This window comes from Cetorhinus maximus, chromosome 14, assembly GCF_964194155.1.
Source record: "Cetorhinus maximus chromosome 14, sCetMax3.hap1.1, whole genome shotgun sequence".
NCBI lineage: Eukaryota > Metazoa > Chordata > Chondrichthyes > Lamniformes > Cetorhinidae > Cetorhinus > Cetorhinus maximus.
The window spans coordinates 49,186,450-49,198,508 of NC_135892.1; the positions used below are offsets into that span (position 1 = coordinate 49,186,450).

Below are 12,059 nucleotides of genomic sequence, written 5' to 3' on the forward strand. Positions count from 1 at the left end.
AACCTTATCCCAGCGCTAAAATCCCAGCGCTTTTTGTTCTTATCACACAAAACTTTGCTTCAGTGCGTGTTGTACCACACACCTGAAGGGAAATCGCACTCTTTAGGGAGTATAAATACCCGTGTATTAAAAATATCATGTTTTGATTTTTTTTAAAGAAACTCCAGATACTTGAATCAAACTTGGCAAGTTTCGTTCTCTGGGATATTGACACTTCTTAACAAGTCAAATCAGCGCACCTCATTCAAAAAATAAACACCGACCTGTTTACTTAAGTGAGTTTGCAAACTATCTGACACTTTCTGATTAGAAATGTTATTTCTGACATCAATTTGATGTCCTAGGTTAATGTCGTAAACAGGAAACCTCAAAGGGTTGGTTCGTATTTGTTTAATTTTAAATGGGTGAGAGAATTGTCGGGTGGGTGGGTGGTGCAAGGGCTTAAAAATATCGAGATTGAGCAACACAAATCCAATCCAACAGTTAAAAATTTAACAAACACAAATCGAGCCATTGGTGAGGCTTCTGCAAAAGGCAGAGGGTGGGTGGTCCAATCAATCTTCAAAAATCGCAGAGATAAAAACAAAAAACTACTGCGGATGCTGGAAATCCAAAACAAAAACAGAATTACCTGGAAAAACTCAGCAGGTCTGGCAGCATCATTTTCAGCACCGCAGCTCAAATTTAACAGTAAATGAGAGGGAGGCCTTGGGATTCCTAACAGTGGATAAGGGGCAGGTGTCAACTGCAGACATCCCAATCACCCCACCACTAATAATTAAAAGACAAAGGGCTAGAAATTGGTGTGCCCGATTTTTGGGTGTGGGGATCTAGATTGCTCTACGGAGAGCCAGCAGAGACTCGATGGGCTGAAGGACCTCTTTCTATGCCATGATTACTCTATTGGCCTACTATGAGAACCATGATGCCACAAACAATATCGTCAAGCAAACAATCAGCAAACAAGCAAAGTGTTTGCTACCTGGACAGTTCCGGAGGAGCTTTGCATAACATACCTGAGCAGGTATCCAGACTACCATTTTTATTGGTTTATGGAATGTGAGTGTTGCTAGCAAGGCCAGCATTTATCACCCATCCCTAATTATCCTTGATGAAGGGTGTTTGTTAGCTCAAATAACTAGAGTGTGGTGCAAAATAATGGCAACAGCACAGGTTCAATCCCTATACCAGTTGAGGTTGTTCTTGGGGCCTGCCTTCTTGTCTTGACCCTTAGTGATACCATAGCATAAGCCATGATTTTGAACCATTGGACAATGAGGATAGTACATGGAGATAGAGAATTACTTTTGGGAAGGTAATGTTCATGAGCCTTGTTCTTGAGCCATTGCAGTGCATGTGGTGTAGGTGCAGCCACAGTGCCGATCTAGTGCATTGCTTTGTCCTGGATGGTGTCAAGTTTCTTGTGTGTTGTTGGAGCTGCACTCATCTAGGCAAGTGGGGAGTATTCCATCACACTCCTGACTTGTGCCTTGTAGATGGTGGACAGGCTTTGAGAAATCAGGGGATGAGTTACTTGGCCAGTGTCTGACCTCCTCTTATAGCCACAATATTTATCTCACTGATCCAGTCATTGTCTGCTGCATGCTCCATAACTTCAAGAGAGCTGATAAAACTTTAGAGAAGCCCAGAAATTCAGATCTGCCAGAAGAATTGTTAAAAAGGTATTTGTGTATGCCAAGTAAGATGACTCACTAATGTGGAATAATGGTGTTTCGTTATGTGCAGTGAATCCCCTTGTGTTGTTGAGATGGATAAGTGAGGACTTTGAAGAAAGGGAGGAGAGACAAAACAGAGGCAATGGAACTGATTTTAATCCAACCTCTCTGTTTGGATACCAGGCTCGTTTGGCAATTTTACTCTCCATCAAATGTTGCACAGGGTGTAAAACTGGTTATCCACCTTAATCCCATGGTTTTTTCTGCCCAACAGACCAGGTTAAAATTACCTCAATGTTTCACTTGTAAGATGTCACCTCTGACAATGCAGCACTTTCTCTACTGTATTGGCATTTTAGACTAGATTTTGTACTCAAGTCCTAGGTGAGCATTTTGACTTTGCACGAGTGTAAAATGGATAACTCACCAGCAGCCCATTTGATCTCTCCCAATTTGCCTTTCCATTGCCTTTAATAAGAACGCAAATCAATATGTTATACATTCTAGAGAGTTGTACATTTAACATCTTAGTAAATAAAGGGTTAGCAATCAAATTTCCTTGTGTCTTGGAGCAACAGGCTCCTTTTCTATGTTGAAAAGGGCAAGTGGTGCAGGAGTGCTGACTATAGCTGCTGTATTCCTAACCTTGAACAGATGATTATTGCTCACATATATATTATGTACAGGTTCTACAAGTTTCAGAATGTACACAAATTAAAATGCTGTTATCTTTGATTAATGATGTAAAGTGGATTAAGTGATATCCAATTGTTTTCCTCTTATATGTCAAACATGGGTTTTCCCTTCATTGACTTTAGTGGAAATGATAATCAGGTGCAGCGTATCATGTGTGGCTAATTTGATATGACCCATTTTATACAATTTCCCAAGGTTAAAATGATTACCCTGAATGAAGTCTTATCGACTAGATGCTGAGAGGACTTTAACCCATTCCCCCACACAGTGTTATTGTAAGTTTTTAAGGTTCTTAAGTTTTTTTTAAAAACTATTTCTATGTTTAAGATATTTAATTGTTTTGAGTTTGTTTGGGGGAATAGGGGTATGGGGTGGGTGAGCATTGTCAGGACGGGTGTTAACACTGTCAGAGAGGCAGATGGGGTGAACATTACCAAGAGGGAGTTGGGAGGGTGAACATTGTCGGGGCGCACGGTGGGGGAGATCATTGTTGGGGGTGTAGGGTGGAGGGGAGTGTGAGCACTGTCAGGACAGGAATTGAGCCTTTCTCAGGAGGGTAGGTAAAGGGTGGTGACATTGTCAGAAGTGCAGGGGGGTGTTGAACATTGTCGGGGTGTGAGGGTACTGAGCATTATCAGGGTGCAGAGGGGTGAGCATTGTCGGGGCGGGGGGGAAGTGAGCATTGTCAGGGGTCTGGAGGGGGGATGTTTTTTAGGTCTTTCCTATACAGCTCCTTCTGTAAATTACTACACCTGAGATTAACAGCAGGAGAAGGGTGGGGTAAATATTTGGGTAAGTATTGAGCATCAAAACCAAGTCTCCGACTCTTAAGTCAATGTCAGAGTCGTTCTTGGAGGGGCCGGGTAAGGTAATTCTACCCATCAGAAATTTAAACGTCCTGGGTAAATATTTACATCTCAACATTCACCTCTGTTGCTTTGGAAGATCTGGGCCTCTGTGGTAAACCTAATTAGGGTAATATTAACTTTTGGCTATGGTGTAAAAGGATTGATATTGTTTTGTTCATCTATCATGCCTCAAGTCCGATTTTCCTTTCCACTAAAGTCAGTAGAAGGGAACATCAGACATTGAGCAGCCAATTGGAAATGGCTCATTTTACACTGGGAGGTCTTGTGGTGCAGTTGGTAGGGTCTCTACCTCCAAGCCAAGAAGTTCCAGGTTTAAGTCTCACCCCAGGACTTGATGGTCAAAGAAGGTGCGTTTATAACACAGCCAAACAGGTTGAGTATCTACATGCAAGTCCTTCCAACACATACCAATGGCAGGTGGTAAGAGCGGAGAAATTATTAGTTGGCCATTTGATAGAAAGATTGTTGGAGTTTCTACGATCACTATCCATACCTCTGGAATACAACATGCAAGTAAGAATGCATGTTGTCACAGCAACTTGGACTCCCTAAGTGAGCTATAAGACACCTTCATTTTCCACTATTGCCCAAAGTTAAGATAACTCCTAATAATTGAGAGCAAATTGGGAAAATGTTTTTCCTCATTTGATATATCGTCATTGGCTACAAGCATAGAGTTTTGAGATATACCAGTATGAAGGGAATACCTAGTGCAGGAAGTGCAACTGATCCAGTAAATCAGGAGTCCGCTGAACTTCCACGTTCATTCCACATAGTTAAGATTGAATGTATAGTGTCAGTTTTCCACCCAGAAGTGTCTGTGAAATACATGAAAAGGAATTTTCAATTAGGAATTAGTCACTGATAATGATAATTATTTGTACATCCATGGCAGAGGTGAATATAAATTGCAGTTTGAATGTTTCTTCGCTTGTGCATTAGTGATGGGGGAGAGGTAACTTGTTGGGTATTGATTGATCCAGTAAATGTTTAACTACATCCCTTGTGTTATAATTTGTTTAATTTTTAAAATATATTTTGCAATACCGTTTATTTTTACTTGCCATTGGTGTGATTGTGATTACTATAAGTGATTCTAGTGCCTCATTGCAGTGTTAACTCAATTTAAAAGAATTGGAGATCTGGAAAAATTAGAGTACAGTAGCAACTAAATCTAAAAGTGCACATTGTGCATTTATTTAATTTGTTGCGTATCTACAGTAAATTTAAACAGTACGGCCTGGATTTGCGGCATACCTAAAACGGTGGACAAACCACATATCCAGAAGTCCCGCCTCCATATCTGGAAGAAACCTTTTTGTTAGGTGGGTGTGGGTGAACGGGGGCCAGAAGTAACTCCCACATAAGGGAAACTCAACCTCAGCAGGGCCATTTGAACTCAATGCTGATTTCAAACAGACTCCATTTTCACTGCACAAGGGCCTTATACTAACGTGTGGGAGTTACGAATCTTTAGAAAGTTGGAAGTTCCCATGATGGGCGGATAAAGTCTGTAGAACTGTCAAGTTATTTAAATGAACAGCCCTTTACAAATTGAAGAAAAACTGCCTGCTTATGTCTGAGAGTTGAAAAAATGCGTTACAGCAATTACAATAGCTGTTTGTTGACAAACTGTGCTGTCCTTATAGCATTATTAATGCTTGACTGCTTTCCATAATCTATCATTATCTTACTTTGAGGGCTGCAAGTTCACAGTTTGATTGACAGCTTAAAGAAGTTATTAAAGGATTAGCTGCCTTTGATGTGGGGTTATGTATGCAAATGTTTGTCTTTTATAAGAGATTAAGTACTTGACGGGATTTAAATGTATTGATTGGGCTTTCATGAATGAGAGTGTTTTCATTTAGTGAAGTCTGTAATAGATATTTAGAACTTTATTTTATTTCACCTCAGCATAGCTCTGCTCATGAGGCCTGCTCCTGGTGGACCCTGGGTGAATTGGCATGGTGTAAGGGCAAAGGGTGGTGTGGGGGGCAAGGGTTGGCCTGAGCTGGCATAGGAGCTCTAAGGGGCTATGGGATGGTGGGCATCATGAGTTGGAACTAGGTTGGCATGAAGGGTATAAGGGCAAAAGGTGATGCTTGGCAGGTCATGGGTTGGCCTGAGTTGGCATTGGGACTATAAGGGGCCATGGGGATGGGTGGGGTCATGAGCTGGCATTAATTTGGCATAGAAGTGTGGTCATTGTTGTAATGTGGATAAAAACATATAAATGGCAACATAACCTGCTTTGGTGACGTTAGCTGAGGGATAAATGTTCACCAGAACATTGGGAGAATACTTCTACTTTTCAAATAGTGCTATGGGATCTTTTACATCCGCCAAAGCAAGACAGGGCCTCAGTTAAATATCTTATCCAAAAGATGACATTTTCCTCAGTACCGTACATAAATGTTCACATAGATAATGGGCTGTAACTTCCTAGGAGTGGTAATCAGCATCAGGTTGCCACTCCGTGCCCAATTACCTACGTGGATTTTTTTCCGAGCCTGTCTCACCCAACCTTCTGACTCAGGCCAGGCAAGATCCAGGCAGTGCAGCTCGTCCCCGAAGCCAAGTGTCGAATTCCAGCTCCGTCAAATTGAAGGAGGACGCACCCCTTTTTTACGGCACTAGCTGCCATAAACCAGGTAGGTTTAAAGGTCCCATGAAATTTAAAGGTGGGAAGTCTGACCTTGTGGAGTGTGTGGGTTGAGCCTCGGGCAGGGGGGGACATTGGGAGTTGGTCTGGCCTGCGTGAGGAGTGTCAGGTTGGGCCGGTCCTGCATGGGGGGCTTGGGTCAGGTCGGTGGCGGGCCAGGTAGGGCCTGCAGTGGAGGGGGTCGGGTCATGTTGGGTCACTGGGGGGTTGGTCGGGCCGAGTGTAGGGGTTGGGTTTGGTTTTGTGGGGGATCAGACCTGCAGTGGAGTGGTATCGGGACAGGTTGGTGGGGCGGGGGGGGGGGGGGGGGGCAGGCCTGTGGGGGGTGGGAATCCCATGGAGGTTCTGGGGTGTGGGGAATACTGTGGGGGTGGTTAGTCGGGGGTTGGGGGGAGTCCCCTGGGGAGGTCGTAGGTGTAGGGAAAGTCCCGTTGGTGTGGGGGGTGGGGGGTCAGTCTGCATCTTTATAGTAGTTACCCAGAAGTTAGAAGAGGTTTTAATTCTTTACCTCTTTCTGGGTAACTATTGGTGTAACCCAGTGGGAACTGTCTGAAGTTTGCAATTTAAATCGCTTTTTCCAATGGTTCTTCGCTTCTAGGCAATCGCCGTGCAAACCCTTACATGGGAACTTCCAACGGGGATTCCTCAGTTCATCTTTGGGGTACACCCCTAGCCCCAATCTGACACTCAGGAGTTTAGAAGTTACAGCACCATGAGTTTTGTAGTGCTGTTTGAACTCATGACTTTCTGACTCAAAGGCAAGAATGCTGCCACTGAGCTAACATCAATATTTGAGCTAGCCAGAGACATACAGATTTAAGAGTAATGTAAGTTGCAAAGAAGGAAAAGGAGTTGTAATAAAAACTGTTATCTAGATTAGTATGTTTTAGTTTAAAAAGAAAATCTGCAGTGTAGGATCTCGTTCTAAGAAATGAAGTGGGAAAAGAATTGTAAGGGTAAGGAAACAACTAGGAAACAACAAACAGGGCATATTAGATCTGATATGAAATTGAACAGGGGTGGAAACAATCAAAGGTAAAAGTAATTGACTTGAAAAAAGTAAATTCCAGTAAGTTAAAAAGGAAACTAGCCCAGATTAACTATAAAGAAAAATTGGCAAATAAATCAGTGCATAAACAATTTGTTCAAATAGGAGACAATAAAGGTATAGACTAAACATATTCTCAAAAGAAGTAAAGATGCTGAGGCAAAAGCTGAAGTTCACTGGATGAATGAACAAAATAAAATGAAACTCAAAAAGAGACGCATGACAAATCCAGGGCCAATAATGGGGAATATAAAATGAAATGGGGAAATATAAGCTGAATATAGAAAATATAGAGGAGGTTGCAAAAATGGTTAGAATAATAGATGTCTGAGGAAGTATGGCCAGTAATATAAAAGAAAATAAAAAAAGGTTTTATTAAAACAAAATAAAATATTAGTTGAAGAAAGGGTAGGGCCGATGAAGCCGGTGGCGTTATTGAGTTTGCTTTTCTTTTCACAGAAGCGTGTGATAGTGAGAATTAAAGGGTGAGAGAGGATGAGGTGGAACAATTAGTTGAGCTAACAACTGGTGAGGAAAATTGGTGAAACTCAAAACTGTTAACGCACTTGACCATGATGGAATGCTTCCTAAAATAATGAGGGAGGTCAGAGAGGAAACAATCTTTCAAACACCCATAAAATTGGGAGTTGTGCCAGAAAATTTAAGGGTTGCTAATCAAACACCTCCGTTACAGAATAAGCCAGGTAACTTTAAAACAATTGGTCTTGTGTCTGCTTCTAAATACCATGACAAAGGATAAAATTAATACTCTTCGAGAAAGATGAAGGCTAATTAAGGACTGCCAACATGGACTTGTAAAACCTAAGCCGTGTCCGACAAATCTTTGGGGGAAATAATGAAGCGTATTGATAAAGGAATTGCAGTTGATGCTTATATTGATTTTCAAGGGGCATTTAATGAGAGGTTACATGAGAGTCTAATGAACAAATTAATACATGCAATGTTAAACAGAATGTGCCAGCCTTACAATTTCCTGCTCAAACTATCCATTCATTTGTCTCAGTTCCCTTGTACATTTCCTAATCCTTCATTCAACCATTGGCAGTTTAACCTTCAACAGTGAGAGTCCCATAATCTGGAATTCCCTCCCTAAGCTTTTCCATCTTTCCTTTCTCCTGTAAGGCTCTCCTACAATTCACCTCCTTGACCCCCACCACTATCTAATTTCTCATTTCTTGTCTCAGCATCCATTTCTATGTTGTTATATCTTTGGGATGTTTTTCTACATGGAAGATACCATAAAAACTCAACCCGTTGTTGGTTAGGGAGTTGGCTAAAGAACAGAAAACAGAGTGAATTTTGGACTGTAAAATTGATGTCCTCCATGGGTCAGCTTTGATATAATTGATTTTCCCAATATAGAACCCAGCTAGTTCAGTTGCATGATAGTCAGACTCTTAATCCCAGGGACATTGGCTGGGATTTTGTCAACAGCGTATCATTCCTGACGTCATAATCGGAACTGTGTGATACTTCTGCTTTCTCTCTTTTTGCCCCTTTGCACGTGATTATAATTAAAATTCCAAGTGCCAGCGGTATGTATGCAAAGCACATTCGATTTAGCGGCTGGGGAAGTTTTTCATTGGTGAAACCTGCCATCAGCTGACCATGCTCCATCTACAGGTGGCCTATTAAAAAACCTCCTGGTGAAACAAGGAGGCTCTGCATGATAGCCACAACTTTCCTGCCCAATTACATTACCATTAACATAAGGCTTGAGCACAAAGATGGCATGGGTGTTTTTCAAAATTTCACTTGTAAATATTTCACATTACATTGGTTTCACTTTGTTCATGTGTGCATAATCATTATTTGTTGAGGCTAGCTTAGTCAGAAGAGGTAAATGTACTGGCATGCCTCATGGTTGGCACGCATTGATAGTTAAAATGGGTGTTAGGGACATTTCCTTTACTGTTGAAGAAATTATGTTGTGTTTTTCCATTCACTCTTTTTATTGGATGTTCATGCTAGTGTCTAGTGTTGTACTCACCACTCTGTGGGGCATGGCTGGACTTGCAGGCTCAGTTGGCCCTCCCTTCTATGCCATGGAAAGGACATTGTCTGAGAGCAATCTCAGTGGGGGATAATTGAAATGTTGTAGGTGAACTCAAAGCCCTGTAAGAACTCTGCCAACCAGCACCCCAAGGTGGATCCACACATGGACAGTACTGATACCAACCTTTAGACCCCTCATTTTCTTACCTTGACTGAGTGTCCCCACCACATCCAGGACACTAGGCCCTTTCTGCATTTCTCCTTCATGTCCCTGACCTCACTCCACAACCCCCCTCACCACTGATTCACCCTTGCCAATCCCAAGCCTCCATGCAAGCATCCATTCTCCTGCTCCCCGCCCTTGTGCTGTTGAGTTAAACAAGGAAAACTGCTGACATTACACACAACTGCACAAAGCCGATTGGTGCATGCTACCTTCAAATGATCGTGAAATGGGTGCCATGAGATTCTCATGCGCCACTGACTTCATCTTGAAAATAGGACTTTATTGAAAACTGTTTCCTGTTAATGAGTATTCATGGCATGCAAATATATTACAAGTACGAAACTGCCACAGTAATTTTTGACACATTGCAATCAAGCTGTTGACTTTATCTCTGCATCTCAACCTGCCGTAGGAAATAAAAATTTCACACCTGCCCAATTAAGTCATCCTACATGCCACATTTCCCATTCTTGTGGGCTCCATAAAATTACCCCCCCCCACCCCACCATTGTTTAAAATTCTACACAAGATAATAAATTTCTAATGACAAAATGGTGGTGTAGTGGTAATGTCACTGGACTAATAGTCCAGAAGCCCGGGCCAATGCTTGGGGGTGCGGGTTCAAATCCCACCACGGCAGCTGATGGAATTTAAATTCAATTAATAAAATTTGGAATTGAAAGCTAGTATTAGTATTGGTGACCATGAAACTATGATCAATTGTTGTAAAAACCTATCTGATTCACAAACGTCTGGCTTACATGTGACTCCAGACCCACAGCAATGTGATTGACTCTGCACTCTGGCCTTTGAAATGGCCTAACAAAGGCAACTAGGGATGGGTAACAAATGCTGGCCTTGTCAGTGATGCCCACATGAAAGAATAAAAAATAGTGCATTTGGATATAGAGGACACAGTATTAACATTTGTAGACAAATACTGTAAAAGGTTATGTCTTGAAGATGCAGATTTGATCTCAACTCACAAGCCAATACAAAAGGTAACCACAGAACACTGTACATTAGAATAAAAGAAATAGGAACAGGGCTAGACCACATGGAGCTTCGAGCCTGCTCTGCTCCCCACATTCCCTGAGAGACCAAAGATCTGTCCATCCAAACCTTAAATGTATTCAATTGTGGAGCATCCACAATCCTCTGGAGTAGAGAATTCCAAAGATTCACAACTCTTTGAGTGAAGAAACTTCTCCTCATCTCAGTCCTAAATGATTGTCCCCTTATCCTGAGACCATGCCCCCATGTTTTAGATTCCCTGATCAGCAGAAACAATCTCTCAGCATCCACTGTATCAAGCCCCTTCAGGATTTTGTAGGTTACGATGAGATCACCTCTCATTCTTCTAAACTCTTGAGAATAAAAGGCCAATTTACTTACCCTCTCTCATCGTAGACATCCGAAACAGCCAGCTCTGGACAAAGACAGAGCTATTTGTGACTCCTCATCCCCAACGTGCTAATGGTTTCACAAGTTATCTGCTCAAAATACAATGGGTTTTAACGAGGGTCCTTAAAGTACATAGTTAGCTGAATGGCTTGAACTGAAACCACCCTGTCACATGACTGAGGCTTGAGGTGTTTGAATTGCTTTAATAATACAGCTTTTGGATCCTGCCTTCAGTTGAGGTTTAACCTCAGAAGAGAAAACCGGACTCCAGGCTAGAAGCCTGCTTCTGACCACCATCTCTCTCAAAGTTGGATCTCCAGAAAGAATCCTGTATTTCACCTACAGAGTAAACTAATTCCCAGAGTATAAGAATACTTTGCTGCATCTTCAACTACCTCAGCCGAGTTCCTAGGACAAAGACCAGGAATTCTGCCAGACAAAGCCACCTGAACAAACCTTCATTGGACACTGACTCTATTCATGTGAACTAATGCCAATACCTTTCTGGTTGTTTTTTAAGTAACTCGCAATTTGTAACTTCTTTTCCTTTTATTCTTGAGTGTGAATGTGTGTCCTGATCCATCCCTCAGGTTTGAATGTGTTAATAAATCCTAGTTTTGTTTCACCTTAAAGAATTTGCTGTGGGGTTATTTTTTACATTGGACCTCAGAAACTGAGGTTTGGGAAACACACCACAGCCCATTTCAACAAGGGAAAGGATACTGAGGGAAACAAATTAGATTCGAAATTAAAACTATCGCTGTCACGGGCAGAAGAGGGGAACAGTAATAAGGCAATCCGCCTCGCCCTCGTGTCCATGACAGTCCTAAATAATTGGCCCCTTATCCTGAGACTATGCCCCTGTGTTTTAGAATCCCCGACCAGTGGAAACAATCTCTTAGTGTCCAACTTATCGAGCCGCTTCAGAGTTCTGTAGGTTTCAATGAGATCACCTTTCATTCTTCTAAATTCCGGAGAATATAATCCCACTTTACTCAGGCTTTCATCCTAAGACAACCCCCTCATCCTAGGGGCCAATTTACTGAATCTCCGCTGTACCACCTCTAGTGCAAGTATATCCTTTCTTAAATGTGGAGATCAAAACTGCACACAGTACTCCGGCGGTTTCATCAAAACCCTGTACAGCTGTAGCAGGACTTCTTTATTCCTGTTTTTCAGTACCCATGCAATAAAGGCCAGCACGCCATTTGCCTTCCTAATTCCCTCCTGCACCTGAATGCTAACTTTCTGCATTCCTTGTACAGCACACCCAAGTCTCTTTACACATCAACTCTTACAAGTTCCTCACCTTTAAAAAAAATTCTGCTTTTTTATTCTTATGGACAAAGTGAATAACTTCACACTTCTGTATATTATATTCCATTGCCATCTCGTTGCCCACTCAACTAACCTGTCTAAACTTTGCAGCCTCTCTGTCCTCCCCACAGCTTCCATCTAGTTT

The 12,059-nt window shown here is 42.0% G+C and overlaps 1 long non-coding RNA gene across 1 annotated transcript; it reads left to right on the plus strand.

Moving 5' to 3' along the window:
* The first annotated feature begins 27 nt into the window (after positions 1 to 27).
* LOC144689637 (uncharacterized) lies at positions 28 to 11,213 on the plus strand. The gene is made up of 4 exons (XR_013578675.1): positions 28 to 275; positions 2,568 to 2,647; positions 7,411 to 7,479; positions 10,812 to 11,213. It is a non-coding gene; the product is annotated as an uncharacterized LOC144689637 (long non-coding RNA).
* The last annotated feature ends 846 nt before the right edge of the window (positions 11,214 to 12,059 follow it).